At 32.3% G+C, this 21196-nt stretch overlaps 2 pseudogenes; both read right to left on the bottom strand.

The window, feature by feature from the left end:
- Positions 1–11403: 11403 nt before the first annotated feature.
- On the bottom strand, positions 11404–12755 carry LOC127095270 (bidirectional sugar transporter SWEET7b-like; annotated as a pseudogene).
- Positions 12756–17994: 5239 nt separating this feature from the next.
- On the bottom strand, positions 17995–19637 carry LOC127095269 (bidirectional sugar transporter SWEET6b-like; annotated as a pseudogene).
- Between the last annotated feature and the right edge of the window lie 1559 nt (positions 19638–21196).

The raw sequence follows: 21196 nt of genomic DNA, 5'->3' as shown, positions 1-21196 counted from the left end.
CTGGAATGAGAATCAGAGCTACCGTAGTTCGGCTAACGCACGCCGAAACAAAACACAACACAAAGACGCTGAGACGTCAAAAGAAACACACAAATGGAAACAGACTGCCAATGGCTGGTCTTACGTCTGACTCCGAACAAACAACCGCAAATAGGATACGGAATACCAATTGCTGGTCTTACATCCATCTCCTAACATACACCAAAAGATTGAACAAACAGGCTACTAGGGAGTCTGGTACTCGAGCCTAATAGTTGTCAAGCAAACACCAAGAAGACGCTGAAACGTCAAAAGAAACAAAGAAGTTGAACACACAGACTAAAAGGGAGTCGGGAACTCGGACCTAATAGCTGTCAAGCAAAACACACACAAAAAGAAAAAGGGCGCCCGGAGAGATCTCGTACGATCTCCTGCCTACGTACCTCATCTGGTATGAGGATCAGGGCGACGTAGTTCCCCTTAACAGGGGAGAACCTTCTATCCTAACCAGAGACTAGGGAGATAACAACTAAAAGGGAGACTACGACTCGAGCCTAGAAGTTGTCATGCAAATGATCCCTATATTGAGGTCTCTACCAAGAGTTTGACTCACACAGGCAGTGAGTCAACTCAAGTCTATCTCTACGTACGTTCAACTTCCTCGAAAGTTGATCATACGACTCCTACAGAAAGGAAATGAGAAGCAAAAGCAGATAAACAAGCATAGGTGAACAGGTATCACACGCTATATGCAAACAAGTGGCTCATACAAGGTTGGGCTTTAGTTGAGGGGTCATATCAACCTCGACAAACAAGCCAACTGGAAAGGGTGTCTGAGGCTCTTAACCACTGACATTGACCGTCAGGGTGAGCAGATGAAATGGGAGATGAGGATTAGACCTCATAGCTCTTAACCCGGCCTGGGTGAGCTCAAGACAAAGAAGGTGTGGGGGTCCAGAATGAGGAACTCTACTCCACAATGACTGACTCTATATACAAGATTTTAGGTGTTTATTCAAAATGCATCAGCACGTAGTGCGAGCAAGATGAAAGACTCAACTGAATAGCAGGGGATGGATTGCACATCCCTTTTATCTGTCAATGCCTCTTCACTTAGGAGGTCTTTGAAGTACATGGCACAAATGTAAACAAGCACAAACATTGCCTCTTAAGGAGGGCTTCAGACAGGTGCCTGCCAAAATAACATGACAGGTCTTCCAGACTACATGGAGTTAAGGAAGTTACCTAAGTGGTATGCCAACCACAAGCAAAGCAAAGCAACTCAAAGAATAAGTTAAAGCGGCTAAAGTACCTGTAAGAAAATCTAAAACATCAGTAGGATACTCAGACAAACAACCAACAGTTAACAGATAACAACAGACAGACAATCCCAATATGTACAACATGTAAGCCATAAGGCAAACACTCAAGTGATTCACCAAAGGACCTACAAAAGAACCAAAGGTTAGCAAACATAGCAAATAGCCAAGCTCAAATGATGAGGCAACATCAATCATGGAGATGAATGCTTGAACCTGAAATTCAAAGCTCAAAATGTGAGTATAAACCACTAGTCCAAGGACTAGGGTCAAAGGTGAAGTAAAAAGTCAAAACAGCAACCAAAATTTCACATGAAGCATGTTTAATCAAGCAAGAACATGTCCTAAAAAGGACCAAATCAAAAGCATCAAGCAAAGTCATCTCATGAGCAAGATATGGCAAAGGCAATTTCAAAGCATACAATTGGACATCAAGAATCAAAATTCCAAATTAAAACAGAAATGAATCAAACAATTTTGGAAATTTTTATGTGCACACAACATGTTAAATACAATCATCATGCCAAAAATTAGAATCAACAGAGCTCAATTGACCTAGAAATGAAAATGCACAAGTATGACATCAAATTGTGTGACACACATTGTCACACCATACAATCATGTGCATAAAACAGAAATGAAAAATGCTAAAAATGCACAACCAAACCTCAAATATCATGAAACATGTTGGGAATCAGCATACCAAATTTCACATTAATTGGCCAATGTATGAGCATTTCACAAAAGAATTGGTACAACATGTCACATTTTGCATCATACTCAAATAACAATCCACAATTCAAAATCCAGAAATGATAAAATCATGAAATTCACATCATAAAATAATAGACACTTCAAGGAGCATGTAGCAAAAAATTGGAAGAGATTTGGATTAATTTTCAATTTGTTATGATTTTTTGAAGTTAAGGAAAAAATGAAATAAAAATTGAAATAACATGAAGAAATAATGAAATGAATTGGAAAATTGAAAGTGGCACAGGCCAGGATCGAAGTGAGGGACGCACGCTGCCTAAAACGACGTCGTTTCAAGGCTAGGCAATTAAAATGAAAAAAGAAAACAGAAACACGCTCCATGGGAATCGAAGGGAGAAACCTGGATCAAATAAGGCCTGCAGCGTGTTCTTCAGTCAAGAACCCTAGCGCAGCACCCATGGTGGCGCACGGTGGAAACCACCGTCTTCTTCATGAAGACGGTGGTGAACAGTGACACGTGTATATTTTTTTTCCAGAATTTACGAAATTATATACCGATCGATTCGTCTTGACATGTAGGTTCCAAATCCACTAGCATTTTATCCTAATTCCTAAAGAATCATGCAAATCGAAGAGAAGAAAATTTCACATCCTAAACTTAGATTCATCATATCTCCATGAATATTGCACCAAATCTCATGTTCTTTATACCGGTGGAATCAGCAAGCAATGAACTACAAAATTATAACAATAAAAGAAAGAATTAAGAGATGCGAAATTGTGACCTCTTGAGGCTCCAACAATGGCAGTAGTAGGTTCAAGGCTTGGCAAGCATCCAAATTCACTCCTGTATCACTGTTATGAAGCTTGAAGTTGAAATTGAGGCCTGGAGATGCTTGGATCTAGCTCAATCAACATTTTCATCTTCATGTTCTTGCTTGGAGTGTGCACAAATTCTGCTCGAATTCAATGATCCAATGCTTGATCTACACTAAATCAATACCAGAGAACAAGAATATGGAAGAAAAATCAAGTGTTCTTTGAAGAATTTTTGAATTTGGAAGAAGAGAAATTTTGGAGGGAAATTTTCAATCTAGATCTAGAATTGTGAATTATGAAAATTCTGTTAGGATTTACTATTTATATGACATGTTAATCCATTTCCTAATCATGCTTAGGCTTGGCTAATTAAATTTTAATGAGAAAAGAGGTGTTATGCAAAATTTGGTTTTTTCACCCCATGCATGCAATCCCACGTGAACAGTAACCAATGGCCATGCATTTTCACTTAAAACCATATTATGAACATGTTGGAATGGTTAAAAAGCTCATATGATGCACCAATTTTGAATTTGCAAATTTCCCTCCAAAATGGTCATGAATGGGTAAATGATTACATGATGAAATTTCATGCAATGCCATGAATGATTTGAAAATATATGTCATGAGGATCATTTTGCAAAAAGAGGCACTCAAATTGGAGTTATGAGCCAAAAGTTGTGGCCTTTTGAAGTTTCAAGCACACTTGGCAATGATTTGATCATATCTCCTCAACCATTCATCATAAATTCATGATCTTGGACTTTTTGGAAATGGGAGACAGAGATATTCAACTTTCATGTTGGACAAAATTTCATTTGAAGCTTCTTTGATGATGTACAATCAAGTTGAATTTGAACCAAAACCTTTCCATTTTTGGAAACTTTCAATTACAGGTCACTTTCCATTTTTGGAAACTTTTGATCTGACCTCAAATTCTTCAAGACAAGTGTTTGTAATGATGAATAAACCTCTTTGGGACATGAATGAAGTGTCTCAAACCAATTCCCCATCCCCTAGCCCTCAGTTGACTTTCTGTTGACTTCTATGGGCCCCAGATGACTTGAACATGCACAAATGACTTTGAGCCTCAACCACTTGATGAAATGGCTCCAAAATGAAACCCTAGCTCCAATAAGCTCTTCACATAGCCATGTGATCTCCATCTCAATAGAATACTTCACCTCCTTGAGAATCCCTGGTTGGAATAGAAGTCATTGATTAGGGTTGACTAGAGGTCAAAACCCTAATCCAAAGGAATCTGAGCATGAACAATGAACCCCTGGCAGATAACATAACCATGATGATGATGATGTACCCTTGCAATCAAGATAATGCTCAACCTTCTTGAAGAACCACGAAAACCCTAATTGAAGCACAAACCCTCAGATGGTTGGTGATCAATTCAATAAGACCCTCAGGCTCGAACCATACAACTTCCCCATCTCTGACAAGACCTTAGAGGATGACTTGTTTATTTTCACATGATATGCAATATGCAAATGCCTAATGCCCTAAAAAATGAAATGCAATGTGTTAAACTAGTCCCAAGAAGAGGAGGGCAAATTTTGAGGTGTTACACCTATATCAAAAGAAGAACATTCATTAACCTTAGATAAGATATCAGCATATCTAAAGGATGGCACACCATGCCAAATAGCCTATTTTTCACTTAGAATTCTCCATATCTATTTACTCAAGAAAGCTCTGTTGAAAATTTCGCAGTGCTTGACACCTAAACCTTTGTCTTCCTTATCATGACAAACCTTATTCCAGCTTAACCAATTTATACTCCTCCCCCCAATAAGAAATTTCTTTCCCCCCAATAAGAAATTTTTTTGAATGTTAATAATCTCATTAATCACCGCTTATGGGCCTTAAAGAAAGAATAAAATTGAATGGACAGACTATTGACGACCACACTCATGAATGCCACCTGACCACCAATAAAGAGTTTCCTAGCCATACGCAAGAAATATTTCTATGTAATTTGTTTAGAATGTGATTCCATGTAGACTTCCTTCTAGGATTACTTGCGATTGGAATGCCTAAGAACATAAAAGGAAAGTTTCATATCCCGCAAGACAAAAAACATAATGCTTCCTCCAAAAAAATCAGCCAAAAATTTAATACCAAAAATCTTAGTTTTATGTAAAATCATACACAACCCCAACAACAACTAAAACCCCATCAACATTGCTTTGATGCTTCAGAGATTATCCATAGAACCTTCTCCAATTATCATTGTATCATCGACAAACATAAGAATTTTGAATTGGATATCCTCATTCATACTAAAAGGACAAAACTACCCTTGGAAATGAAATTGTACATCAAATATGTTAACCCTTCCGTTGTTGACAAGAGCAAGAAAGGCGACAAAGGTTCTCCTTGTCTAAGACCCATACTCACCTTGAAATCTTTGTTGGACTTATGTTGAACAAAATAGAAAAGCTACTTGAAAACACACACTGATCCATCCATTTCATCCACCATTTTCCAAACCCATCAAAGACATTACCTTCCTAATATATCTCCAAGAAACACTGTCGTAGGCTTTTTCAAAACTGATTTTAAATATCAAGTAATCCTTCTTAAAACTCTTCGCATAGTCCACAATCTTATTGGTTACTATAACACCAACTAACATTTTCTTTTTTGGAAGAACGTCGATTGATTCCTAGAAATCAAAGATGGAATAACTCTCCTCAATCTAGAAGAAAACATTTTAGCCACTATTTTGTATAAGATGGAGACCAAGCAAAACAGACCTAAAATTGTTCACCTCTTGAGGTCCGTCTACCTTAGGAATCAAAGAAATGAAAGTCGTTGTGATGGATTTGGGAAGATAATCATTAGAGTGAAATTCATTGATAAAATAAGCTAATCCATCTTTAATGATGCTCTAACATGTTTTATAAAAAAAAACAAGTTAAAGCCATCCATCCTCGGGCCTTTATCACTATCGTTTGACCAAACTACCTCTCCTAACCTCTTCCACACAAAAAGGTTCTTCTAACAATAAATTATCTTATCTACTTAAGACTTTAAAGTTAACACCCACTACCTCTGGTCTTTTCCCCAAAGGTTCTTTGAACCTATTCACAAAATTCACATGTAGTTAAAGCCATGTTCCTATATTCCGTTTTAGAAGAACTTTTGTACACATTCGAATCAGAGTCACTGATAAAGAATATGGGAGAAAAATGTCAGCGTATGATGCAATTTTATGATATTTGAGTATACATATTACAGATTCATGATGTGTGGTGTTGTGGGATCCCATGTCACGCTTGGCCCCCAATTTTTTATTTTTGAATTTCTCACTGTCTGATGGAAGTTTATATTTGTCTAGATGACAAAACCTGGCTCCAAACAAGGATGAATGTTGCAAGAATCTAGGCCAAAACTATGTTAAGCATGGTGCTCGATGAGGCTTTTAACATGAAGATGAATAATCATGTTCACGGGATAAAAAATGAGAAGACTCTCATTCCCCAAAGAGAATAATTTTAAAAGGAAATAAGGAAATAAATTTAACCAAGGAAGAAGAAGACTTAGAATGTAAAGAAGAGGGAAGCTGACACAGTAGTGAATGGGATGAATCTAGTGAGGAAGGTGGTGGAGTTACGGTGGTGACAGAAAGTGATGCGGTTGAGATTGGTGAAAAAACTACTAGACAAAAGGAGGAGGAAAACAAGGTAGGGTGAAAAATAGTGGAGGCGGAGAGTCAAATCATGACAGTGACAAGAAGGAAGCAAGGCTGAAAAAGTTGTGTATTGGAATATTACCGCATGATTTGATAGGAAAAGTAGACGGAAATGTCAAATAAAAAATTGTCACGTGGAGAGTGATATTCAAAAGTCAACTATTGACGATGCAAAAAAGGTTTCTAGTAGTAAAGGGAGTTTTTCACCACAATACCCCCTTTTTGAAAATCAAATCCCAAAATATCCTTAACTGAAAAAAAATTACCCAATTTCCCTTTTTTCTGAACACGCTCGGCCATTCATTGGACGAGGACATGAAACGAAATTCAATCAAGGAGCTCGCCCAATTTCCCTTTACCCAATTTCCCTTTTTTCTTTTTATGTTATCAATATCCTCCTCCTTTCATTGGTCGAGGTCCCACACACAAAAAATGCAGAATACCCTCAGCCATTCAATGACCGAGCTCCCTCTTTAAATGGAGTATTTTGAGACTTTTTTTTCAAAGTAGGGTAATTATGGATTGTTTTTTCAAAAGTAGGGCATGGCAGGAAAATAATCTAGTAAAGGAGGTTCAATTCCAACTCATGTATCAAAACATGAAAATAGCATGGTGGACCTTTCAGGAGATTTCTCGGACCCAATTTCTTGTAGCCCAATATAAAAAAGGACAAGTAATATAATACATGATTTTGGGGAGGATTTTAATGCAGTGGCCCAAGGAGAAGTATGCTCAGATCCAATTTCTGGAAGCCTAAAGGAGATTGGGACTAAGAATGGGTCTAAGCCTAAGGGGAACATTGACATCCAATATAATGTGTTGCAACATAAGAAAATCATTCAACCTTCTTACTTCTATGCCATCATGCCTATCAATTCTTAGCCCATGATCGAACAATATTTCTTCTACATCTCAAAGAACAAGTGAATCAAGTAACGAGTCTACAAGGTTTTTAGGAGGATCTTTGTTTGTTGTAACTCAATGTCAGACTTGAATGCCAATAGAAGAAACAAGATATTTTGGAATAATCTGGAACAAGACGTGGTAAAGAAGGTGTTGAATGAGATGTCATATTTATGAGTAGCAGGTCAGGAACTAGATCATGTTTTTGAAAAGATAGTTAGAGACTTGGAGATAAGAAACTCATAGGGTCTGAAGAGTTCGAAGGAGAATATCAACAAATCTTTCCAATGAATATGGTCATAATAAATATTTGCGCAAGTGAAAACAAGAACAAAAGAGTTAGTCAGTCTTTAATCAAAGGAAACATTTACATTTTATTCATTTAATAAACTAAAGTCCAACACATGGAGGAAAAATTGTTAGAGGGTTATGGGGTAACGAGGAAATGGAATGGTTGTCTAAAGCGTCTGAAGGGAAATATGGAGGTATTCTTACTATGTGAAGGGTGGGCTCAATTACACCAAAGTCGGGTTTCAAAGGCGAAGGTTTCATTGGGCTAAGAGATAGTGGGCAAGGTTAACCCTACTACTTTATAAATGTTTATTCCTCATGTTCAATAGAAAAAAATATGTTTGTCGTCTAAATTACTAGGTTTGAAAAATAGTCTAGACCCGGTCGATTGGGTAGTTGGTGGGGACTTCAATTTAACTAGAAATCGTAGTGAGAGAATAGGTAAGAGTGGAACTTCTAAAATTGGAGAAATGGAAGAATTTAATAAATTCATTGGCCTTATGAAGCTTGTCGATGTTCCCGCAATAGCAAACCATTTCACCTGGTTTGGCTTTAATGGGAAGGCTTGTAGCACATGCGATAGGTTTTTAGTGTGCCATGGTATTGTAGATAAGTGAAAGATTTTGGCCCAAGAAAACTAGGGTTAAAGATATTTCAAATCAATGTTAAATGTGGATTAAACCTAGAAACCTTAATTGAGGACCAAAACCTTTTAAAGTTTACAGGTGTTAGTTTGAACACAAAAAGTTCATGCATTTTATTAAGCAGGAATGATCATATTTCAAAATAAAGGGTAAAAAAGGGGTTTGTTCTAAAGGAGAAACTGAAACTTCTAAGGAAGAGTTTGAGAAAGTGGAATAGGGAGGTTTTTTGGTGGTAAGACCTGAAGATAGTTAAAATGATTATTGAACTTAACCATCTAGACAACCAGGTGGCATCTACAATCTCTAGCAATCACAATATGAATGAGGTAATTAGGATCAAGAGAGTATAGGCTCAAAGAGAAGTATGGGAGAAATTGCATCTGAGAGAAAGCTTGTGGAAGCAAAAATCAAGAGAAAGGTGGGTACAAGAAGGGGATCAAAACTCAATATTTTTTCACACTATGTTGAAATCTAGAATTAGGAGAAATTCAATTGTATCAATACAAACTCCAAATGGGGGGATTGAAGGGGTGAAGGAAATAAAGGAAGAAGTCAGAAAACATGTTGAAGCAAGATTCGAATAGAGTATTAGTGTGAGGACAAATCTGGACGAGGTCGACTTCAACAAAGTGACATTGAAATAAAGCTTGGAGTTGGAGAAGCCTTTATCCAAGGAGGAAGTTAGAGAAGTCATATGGGGTAGTGTAATGGATAAAAGCCCTAGACCGAACGGGTTCACTTTTGATTTTCTAAAGCTTTGTTGGGATACTATGGGTGAGGATGTGATCAGTTTTATGTAGGAATTTTATGAGTTAGGGATAATGCCCAAATCATTATCTGCTTCTTTTCTAGCTCTAGTACCCAAAGTAGAGAACCTTTTAGAGCTAGAAGACTACAAACTTATTTGCTTGATTGGTAGCATGTATAAGGTGGTCTCCAAAATCTTAACATCTAGGTTGAAGAAGATCCTATGTAAATTAGTTTCTCCCAGACATACTGATTTTCACCTGGCAGGAAGATTTTGGATGGTGTAGTGGTAATAAATGAACTTCTTAATCTGGCTAAAAGAGATAATATGGATTGTATATTGTTAAAAGTGGACTTTGCGCAAGCTTATGATTGTGTTAATTTGGAGTTCTTGAGATTCATGTTGAGAAAGCTAGGTTTTGGTTCTAAATTGATGAATGGATGGAAGGAGGGGTTTTCACAAGTAGCATGTCAGTCTTGATCAATGGCAGTCCTCTAAAAGACTTTGAGGTGACTAGGGAACTTAGACAGGGTGATCCCTTGTCAACTTTTTTATTTACTCTAGTGGGAGAGGGTCTTGCATGTTTATTCAAAAAAGCAGAAGAGAATGGAGTATTCAGAGGTTTTAGATTTAACAGCCAAGTTACTTATAACCTCTTACAATTCACAGATGATACAATAGTAATTGGAGAAGACGAGTGGAACAATTTGTGGGCCATAAAATCCATAATGAGAGGATTTGAGATGGTATCTAGTCTAAGAATCAACATGGTAAAAAGTAAAATGTAAGATATTGGTATTAGTCCATATTTCTTGCAAGTTGCCTCACATTTCCTATCATGCAGCATTAGCAGTATTCTTTTTAAGATTTTAGGAAATCTTATAGGCTCTAACCTAGAAGAATTAATACTTGAAAGCCACTTTTATCTATCTTCAGAAAGAAGTTATCATGTTGGAAAAGTAGATGCTTATTAATAGGAAGCAGAGTTTGATTAATCAATTCAGTCTTAAGCAATCTACTAGTCTATCATATATCCTTTTATAAAGTCCATGTAAAGGTGAGACAAGATATAACGAAAATATAAAGGAATTTTATGTGGTATGGTAAAGAAGATAACAATGAAATTTGTTGGGTCAGCTGAGAGGGTATTTGAAAATCGAAAGAGGAGGGAGGGTTGGGGTGAAGGATTTGAAAATTTTCAATAGAGCCTTACTATGTAAGTGGTTTTGGAGATTGATTAAAGAAGGTGAAGCTATTTGGAAGGGGATACTTACATTACAGATACATTGACATAAAGCTAAGTCAGGATAAAGGATAACCAAAGACATAAAGGGACATATTCTTTATTGTGGAGGGATTTAACAAGTAAAGGTGTTGTAGGAGAATATGATGTGGAAGGAGTAGCATCAAATATAAACTATAACATTGGCCAGGATAGATCAACTCCGTTATGGTGGGGCAGATGGATTGGTCATAATCCATTAGCAATCATGTTTCCTAATTTGTTCAAGTTATCATCTATCTTGGAAAATGGGAGGACAATAAAGATATTCATCTATATGAAAATCCAACAACTTAATAGCCCACTAGAAGGTAGATCTCCAAATAAGAAAGGAGAAGATATATTCTCATGGCCTATATTTAGAATAGGAGTTCTCATTTCTGCACAAGACAAGGTTTGTCTTTTTTGTTTTAACAAAGAGGAAAATAGTTCTCACTTGATGTTCTAGTGCAGAAAAACAATCTCAATCTAGCAGAAAATTGGGTTGCGGCTTCGTTCAGGGCTAGTGGAGGAAAAGCATAGTATATAAATCATTTTCTTAAAAAATAAATGGATGTCCATGTATAGAAATCCATATTTAATTTCTCTAATTTTGATTAAATTAATTTTTAAATATAAAAATCCATATCCAATATCAAATTATCTTACACTAATATTATTCAGTTATTGTGAAACTTGAATGTTAGCTGAAGAATCGGTTAATCGATTTTTCTCTTGAAAAATATTTTGGTCAATGATTATATAACTCTTTTAAAGATTGTTCATTATGTTTCTTTTGTAAGCTACTAAATTAAGAAAAATACAAATAAAAGATAAAAGATAAATTTTTGAAATAATATCGTTTGATTGATTATATTTTTGAAGTATTTATACATTATAGTTTTAATATAAGAAGTTAGGGGTGTTCTCCAAAGCACTACACCTACAAAAGCTAGCCTCCACTAGCAAATTTGGAGTAATGTGTGTCATCATGCATTTGTGTGATGATAATAATTTTAATCACTTATAAGATAGTAGTCTCCATCTAGAATTGAAACATTATCACCATCTTCATTATTATTTTCTCCCTTGCATCGGAAATAAGCATACAGTATGAGTTGAACAAGTCCAGATATTACACCGACACTATTGTTGATCTGTAAGATTAATTCAAATGTACATTAATCAACAACAAAATAATTAAAAATCTCTCAATTAAACTAAATTATAACTCACAAATATATATATAATATTACCAAAATACAAATGTCAAAGGGGTGGAGTAAGGCATATGTTGTCCAACACAATGCATTAAGAAAGCTAGCCATAGAGAGTGAAAATGGCATATATTTCACACTCTTTGTTTTAATAACCTTTGCCTTTTCATTACATATAACAAAATGAGTCAAATAATAATTTTGTTTATATAATTTATTAATTAACTAACATTCTATCTTATCTCATTATTTAAATATATTAAATATTATTTTCCAACATAGTTTACATTTTTATTAGATACAAAAATTTTAAATTATTTAAATAAACTTCAGTTAATGAGATAGAAATTACTTACCATAACAATAAGAGGAGAAATGTACATCATTATGTTAAAGATATCACATATAATACCAACCACTAGAGTTCTTTCGGTAGTATTATGTAATGCCAACATTGTTATAAGAACAATGAGAACCAAAAAAATAGTCCCAATGAGAAGAAAAAGAAACAACTTTTTCTGAAATTAAAGAAACAAAAGTAGTGATAAGTAATGATGAGTAATTGTATTAGCATAAATCCTATCAACTCTTAATACTAATTTAATCAACACATTTTAGTAAACTAATTAATAACATATTCAAAGCGAAGTTATACATACCCTTTCTTTGTTGTTGCCATAAATATAAAATATAGTAAGATAGACGGACTCTAAAACAAGCCCTACACCATTGATGGTAACAACTAAAATGCTATTTGGATGCACAAAAGGCAATCCATAAAATATCTAAAACGCACAATTCAACATTGTTGCTATGTATGGATCAGACTTGTACTCCTCCGCATCTTTCTTCTTTATAATTTTATAGTAAGTTGGACTGAAATTCATTCAAATAATTTTTTAGTATTTCAAATAGTTAATAATTAATAATGAGCAAACTCACACAAAACAAAATAATAAACAAAGAAAGAGAATTCATTTACGATGGTGAAATTCCTACATTGAAATTTCAAAACAGAAGAAAAATTAGAAGAACAAAATATTAAACTATTTTGCATGCATGGATTTTTTATCAATATAAAAAGAGTAGTAGATGAAGAAGAACAAACCTATAATACCAACAATATTACGAGTTGATGAAACGTTCGTCATGTTTTTACCGAACAAGGAATACACTCCAAGAGAAGAGAAGAAAAAGGGAAAGAGGAGTAGATTGATGGAACACGATGAATTAATGTTGGTATTTATTATCATTTCATTATTGTTATTATATCTTTTATAACTAAAGGTATGTGTTGTGTGATGATAAATATTTTTTTAATTTTTTTTATAATAAGAGAACTAAATTCCAACTTTTTATTTTAGGTAAGTAACTTTCTTTTTAAAATTAGAATTTGTTAGACCAGTTAAGGAGTTTCTTTTATCAGCACATGATTTGTTATGAATATGTTATGATCACATCATTAAACTAATTATTCATATTCAGAAGAAAAAAATGAATATTGAAATAAAACTATAACTAATAATATATTATCATAGAAAGAAATATTGAACATATGTTTAATAAGAAATATTGAATATATGTTTAATAACATTTAATTATTATCTTATTATATTATATTTATTTGAAAAATATATCTATTTTTAGTTACTCAATGAGATATATTTTCCTATTAGGAATGAGAAAGTTTTACCATTTTATATTTTACGATTCATTCAAGTATTTTGAAAATTTGAAGGAATTCACACCCCAATAAATATATATCGAATAATTTCCAAAAATATCATCCGTTAAGTTTATTCTATTTATCGATGAACTTGAAGTTATGTTATCCGGTTCAAATTTTGTTTTTTTTATAGGAGAGCTAATTGAGTAGTTATCCGCTTTGTATTTTTTTTAACTGTATCAAATAACTTTATAAAATAGAATCTGATGAAGAGAATTTGTGTATCGGAAAATTTGTTGTAAAGTTATTCGGTGATCTATATTTTGGTAATTGGAAAACTTAATGGTAAGTTATCTAATAGTCATTTTTTAAAACTTTTTTTATGTTGCAGCTGTCGTACCTCAATTTTGTCCCACCACCAATTTATTGTGTATTTTGCATCTTTTGTATTTTTAGGTATGATCTATTTGGAACTTAAGAATCATCTAATCAAATCCTCATACGGTATTGCATTACATCATTCTTAAAACTATACTAGTTGCATTCATATTCTAGTTGCATTCATAACAAGTCATTTGACCATGGTTAAGAAAATTGGAAGTTCATTAAGATTAGTGTTTTGTATTTGTGATAAAGTTTTCATATGATCAAGGTTTGTGTCTTTGATTTACGGTTGAATTAAGATCATTATCAGAATCATGTTTTTTTTTACAATTTAGTGTCTTGCATTTCTTATGCCACCTTGTATACTTCACATGTTATGTTATGCATAAATGAACATTTTCTAAAAAATATTCCATGTATTTACATTCAATTTGAGGTGATTTTGAGTGTACAATTAAGGCATTTTTCATTACATTTTTAGTATATAGTACATACATTACATCATTTTTAAGTAAAATACAAAAAAGAAATTGAAAAAGAAAAACAAAAGAAAGGGAAAGTCTAAGATTGATGGAAGCCCCACATGATTTTTCCCTTGCTGCTACCATCATCACCGTCATCTTTGCACCATTTCATACACCATCATTTTCGTCCTCATAACATTACCAGTTACCATGCATCATGTACAAACCAAAACAAATGAAAAAACTCACCATGTCCACTTACCTTATCATTCCAACATGAACAACATCCACATACAAATGAAATTCAAAGCACTGCAAGCACACAGGAGTTCAAAGCATACATGAGCAATAATCATCCATAATACATCCCCATACAACTGAAATTAAAAACCAAAGCTAAACTGAAGACAGCAAAACTTGTGTGGATCCATCATTTCATCATCCTAATAGCATAAATTAATAACAACTGTAATGAATTAAACCAAAAATAATTAAAGAAAATAAAACAAATTGCAAGAAATGTGTTTAACGCGTGATTGTAAACACTTATAGCATCATTAACATTCAACATACACGACATACACACATAGCATACAATACATCAATTGAATTAAAATAATTGAGCAAAAATCAAATAATCAAACAAGCTTCAGGCATTGTGTAACGCGTGAGCATGTGTTATCACATACTAACATCATTTAACCTCCATCAAATAACAGGCTCTCAGACATAATAACTAACATGAATCCTAACAACTTTCTCAATCCTAATTCATCTTAACCCTTCCCCTAATTATTTCACACAGATCACACTAAAAAACTCCCTCCAAAATCATCTAACCAATTCATCATTTCCTTCTATTTTCTCACTCAATTCCACTATAAAACCATCATCACTATCCACTCTAATATGAATCTAAAAAATACTACTAAACCTCTTCCTTAATTCATCCCTCAACCTCACTCTAAAGCTCTCATGCTAAAATTACTCAGGTTTATCATCTGAACCTGAGCTAGTTAGGTTAAGCCACAAATATCATTGGACCTAAGAGACACTGTCGTCGGAGTACACACATGAAAATAGGTAGTAGAAGAGGGAGGATATCACAAAAATTAGAAAAAAGAGATAGAGAAAAGTAGTAAACATTTACCTGAGGTTGGTCATTCTCTCCGGAGTTTCAAAGCTCATGCAAGGTCTTTTTGTGATTGTCTATATATTGTATGCTTATGATTTTGTTCTAATTATGGCCTTAGGACCTTAAAATACTTAATAACAACAAAAACTTAAAAAATATCTTGGTGGACTGTTGGACTTGATCTGAACTTTTGGACTTATAATATGCAACTTTCCTATGCTTTGAGGACTTGGACAATGCCACTATTGGAGACTGAGTTATCCTTGACTATGTCTTTCATCTGATGTAAACCTTGAGTGCATATGGTTCATATGTTATGTGATCTCTATGTTTAAGCTGTTATTTTGACTTTGTTATTGATGTCTGATGATTGTTTCTGAGTTTGCTAAGGAATACTTTCATCTGATACATTGGAAGATATTGAAGACTACTAGCTATTGGAGTGCTTGCTTGGATTTTATGGATATCTTTATTTGATGCATTGGTCTTCATATGATTTACTTGGATGTTTATTTATGCTTATTGCTTGCCTAAAAGTCCAAAGGAAATGGGTTCTATCTCACATTCTTGTCTTGTGGATTGTATCCCATTGGTCAGATCTTTTCAACTCTTAACTTTTAATTTTTTTGTCTAGGATAGACTCTTCATATCCTCCCACTTCTTTAATTTCAAATCTCTCTCTCTTTTCAAAATCTTCTTTTATTGTGTTTTCAGCTTAGACATGTTATAATGATTAGAAACTTTGGCCTTATGCCATTGAATTTTCAAACATTTTCTTAAATCAAACATGTGAATGAACTTAAGCATATTTACTTTAATTTCAAAAATACAAAAATAATTAACAACTCCATTCAAGTCTTTGGCCTTTTTGTGCCTTTTTCTGTTAAACTTTTGCTTAAAACCAATTCACCGACTTCTTTGAAATTTTTACCATGAACTACGGGGTTTTGATCCCTCATTTTTATGTTGGTACGTAGGCATAAGACCAAAGGTCTTATCAAACATAAAAATATAATTAATGAATTCGTTTCTCACCCCCTCAATCTATATTTTATCAAACATCATTTTCACCAAAACACTTGCACACAAAAAAGGGCTCCCTATGAGTACCTAAAACACTGTGGGTGCTAATACCTTTCCTCTGTGTAACCAACCCCCTTACCTGTAATCTATGACATTTTATTATTTTTGATTTGAAAATTTCTTATCTTTGGGTTTCGTTCGTACTTTTGCCCTTTTTCCTTTGGAAACAATAAAAACGCGGTGACGACTCTGATTTTACTGACGTCAAGTTTATCCATAGTTTGATGGTCATGAATTTACTGCTACAGTCTTCACAAATAGCATGTCAGTCTTGATCAATGGCAGTCCTCCAAAAGACTTTGAGGTGACTAGGTGACTTAGACAGGGTGATCCCTTATCAACTTTTTTATTTACTCTAGTGGCAGAGGGTCTTGCAGGGTTGTTCAAAAAAGCAGAAGAGAATGGAGTATTCTGAGGTTTCAGACTTAACAACCAAGTTACTTATAACCTCTTACAATTCACAGATGATACAATAGTAATTGGAGAAGAAGGGTGGAACAATTTGTGGGCCATAAAACCTATAATGAGAGGATTTGAGATGGTATCTAGTCTAAGAATCAACATGGTAAAAAGTAAAATGTAAGATATTGGTATTAGTCCACATTTTTTTTGTAGGTTGCTCACATTTCCCATCATGTAGCATTATCAGTATTCCTTTTAAGTTTTTAGGAATTCTTATAGGCTTTAACCCTAGAAGAATTAATACTTGAAAGCCACTTTTAGCTAACTTCATAAAGAAATTATCATGTTGGAAAAGTAGATGCTTATTAATAGGAAACATAGTTTGATTAATCAATTCAGTCTTAAGCAATCTACTAGTCTATCATTTATCCTTTTATAAAGTCCATGTGAAGGTGAGACAAGATATAACGAAAATCCAAAGAAATTTTATGTGGTATGATAAAGAAGATAGCAATGGAATTTGTTGGGTCAGCTGAGAGGGTATTTGCAAATCGAATGAGGGGGGAGGGTTGAGGGTGAAGGATTTAAAAAATTTCAATGGAGCCTTACTATGTAAGTGGTTTTGGAGATTGATTAAAGAAGGTGAAGCTATTTAGAAGGGGATACTTACATTACAAATACAATTACATAAAGCTAAGTCCATGGATAAAGGATAACCAAAGACAAAAAGGGAAATAGTTCTCACTTGGTGTTCTAGTTCGGGGTGGTGGAGGAAAAGCATAGTATAGAAATCATTTTCTTATAAAATAAATGGATGTCCATGTATAGAAATCCATATTTAATTTCACTAATTTTGATTAAATTAACTTCTAAATATATAAATCCGTATCCAATATCAAATAATCTTACACTAATATTTTTTAGTTATTGTGAAACTTGAATGTTACCCAAAGAATCAGTTAATACATTTTTCTATTGAAAAATATTTTGGTCAATGATTATATAACTCTTTTAAAGACTGTTAATTATGTTTCTTTTGTAATCTACTAAATTAAAAAAAACACAAATAAAAGATAAAAGATAAATTTATGAAACGATATCGTTTGATTGATTGTGTTTTTGAATTATTTATACATTATTATTTTAATATAAGAAGTTAGGAGTGTTCTCCTAAGCACTACAGCTACAAAAGCTAGCCTCCACTAGCCAATTTAGAGTAATGTGTGCTATCATGCTTCTGTGTGATGATAATATTTTTAATCACTTATAAGATAGTAGTCTCCATCTAGAATTGAAACATTATCACTATCGTCATTATTATTTTCTCTCTTGCATCGGAAATAAGCATATAGTATGAGTTGAACAAGTCCAGATATTACTCCGACACTATTGCTGATCTGTAAGATTAATTCAAATGTACATTAATCAACAACAAAATAATTAAAAACCTCTAAATTAAACTAAATTATAACTCACAAATATATATATATATATATATATATATATATATATATATATATATATATATATATATATATATATATATATATATATATATATATATATAATATATATATATATATATATATATATATATATATATATATATATATATATATATATATATATATATATATATATATATATATATATATATATATATATATATATAAAATTACCAAAATATAAATGTCAAAGGGGTGGAGTAAGGCATATGTTGTCCAACATAATGCATTAAGAAAACTAGCAAGAGAGAGTGAAAATGGCATATATTTCACACTCTTTGTTTTAATAACCTTTGCCTGTTCATTGCATGTAACAAAATGACAACAAGAATTATGAGTCAAATAATAATTATGTTTATATCATTTATTAATTAACTAACATTCGATCTGATCTTATTATTTAAATATATTAAATATTATTTTCCAAAATACCAATAAAAAATATCTCTATAGTGATATTTAGTATAAATTTGGAATTATGGAAAAATTATTTAAAGAAAAATAGTTTACATTTTTATTAGATACAAAATTAAATTATTTAAATAAACTTCATTTAATGAGATAGAAATTACTTACCATAATAGTAAGAGGAGAAATGTACATCATTATATTAAAGATATCACATATAATACCAACCACTAGAATTCTTTCGGTAGTATTATGTAATGCCAACATTGTTATAAGAACAATGAGAACCAAAAAAATAGTCCCAATGAGAAGAAAAAGAAGCAACTTTTTCTGAAATTAAAGAAAGAAAAGTAGTGATAAGTAATGATGAGTAATTGTATTAGCATAAATCCTATCAACTCTTAATACTAATTTAATCAACACATTTTTGTAAACTAATTAATAACACATTCAAAGCAAAGTTATACGTACCCTTTCTTTGTTGTTGCCATAAATATAAAATATGGTAAGATAGACGAACTCTAAAACAAGCCCTACACCATTGATGGTAACAACTAAAATGCTATTTTGATGCACAAAAGGCAATCAATAAAATATCCAAAACGCACAATTCAACATTGTTGCTATGTACCGATCAGACTTGTACTCCTCCACATCTTTCTTCTTTATAATTTTATAGAAAGTTGGACTGAAATTCATTCAAATAATTTTTTATTATTTCAAATAGTTAATAATCAATAATGAACAAACGTACACAAAACAAAATAATAAACAAAGAAAGAGAACTCATTTACGATGGTGATAAGAACAAACCAAAGGCGATAACATTTCCTGCATTGAAATATCAAACAGAAGAAAAATTAGAAGAACAGAATATTAAACTATTTTGCATGCATGAATTTTTTATCAATATAAAAAGAATAATAGAAGAAGAAGAACAAATCTATAATACCAACAATATTACGAGTTGATGAAACGCTCGTCATGTTTTTACAAAATAAGAAATACACTAAAAAAAAAAGACAGAAAAAGAGAAAGAGGAGTAGATTAATGGAACAAGATGAATTAATGTTGGTATTTATTATTATTTCATTATTGTTATTATATCGTTTAAAACTAAAGATATGTGTTGTGTGATGATAAATTTTTTATTTTTTATTTTTTTTTATAATAAGACAACTAAATTTCAGCTTTTTATTTTAGGTAATTTTTTTTCTTTTTAAAATTAGGATTTGTTAGACCCGTTAAGGAGTTTCTTTTAACAACATAGAATTTGTTATGAATATGTTATGATAAGATCATTAAACTAATTATTCAAATTCAGAAGAAAAAATTAAATATTGAAATAAAACTATAATCAATAATATATTATCATAGAAAGAAATAGTGAACATATGTTTAATAACATTTAATTATTATCTTATTATATTATATTTATTTGAAAAATATATTTATATTTAGTTAGTCGATGAGATACACTTTCCTATCATGAATGAATGAGAAAGTTTTACCATTTTATATTTTACTATTCATTCAAGTATTTTGAAATTTTGAAAGGAATTCACACCCCAATAAATATGTATCGAATAGCTTTCAGAAATATCATTTGATATTTTTTTTCTATTTATCGATTAATTTGAAGTTATGTTATCCGGTTTAAATTTTGTTTTTTTTTTTCACAGGAGAGCTAATTGAGTAGTTATCCGGTTTGTATTTTTTTTAACTGTATCAAATAACTTTGTAAAATAGAATTCGATGAAGAGAATTTGTGTATCGGAAAATTTGTTGTAAAGTTATCCGGTGATCTATATTTTGGTAATCAGAAAACTTAAAGGTAAGTTATCTAATAGTCATTTTCTAAACCTTTTTTTATGTTGTAGTTGTCGTACCCCAATTATGTCTTACCACCTATTTATTCTTTAACTTATTGTGTATTTTGCATCTTTTACATTTTTTAGGTCTGATCTAGTTGGAACTTAAGAATCATCTGATCAAGGCCTCATACTGTATTGCATTACATCATTCTTAAAACTATACTAGTTTCATTCATATCTCATTTGTATTATTAAAACTATACTAAGTTTCATTCATATCTCATTTGCATTCTTAAAACTATACTAAGTTTCATTCATATCTCATTTGCACTCATAACAAGTCATTTGACCCTTGACCATGGTTATTCATTATTTGACTGTATTTGTCAATTTTTTCTTAAAAGGAAATTGGAAGTTCATTATGACTAGTGTTTTGTATTTGTGATAAAGTTTTCATATGGTCAAGGTTTCTGCCTTTGATTTACGGTTGCATTAAGATCATTATTAGAATCATATTTTTTTTAACATTTTAGTGCCTTGCATTTCTTATGTCACCTTGTATACTTCACATGTTATGTTATGCATAAATGAACATTTTCTAAAACATATTTCATGTACTTAATTCAATTTGAGGTGATTTTGAGTGTACAAATAAGAAATTTTTCATTACATTTTTAGTACATAATACATACATTACATCATTTTAAATAAAATACAAAAAAGAAATTGAA

This window comes from Lathyrus oleraceus, chromosome 6 (assembly GCF_024323335.1).
Source record: "Lathyrus oleraceus cultivar Zhongwan6 chromosome 6, CAAS_Psat_ZW6_1.0, whole genome shotgun sequence".
NCBI classification, from domain to species: Eukaryota; Viridiplantae; Streptophyta; class Magnoliopsida; order Fabales; family Fabaceae; genus Lathyrus; species Lathyrus oleraceus.
This window is presented reverse-complemented; position numbering and strand designations above follow the sequence as displayed.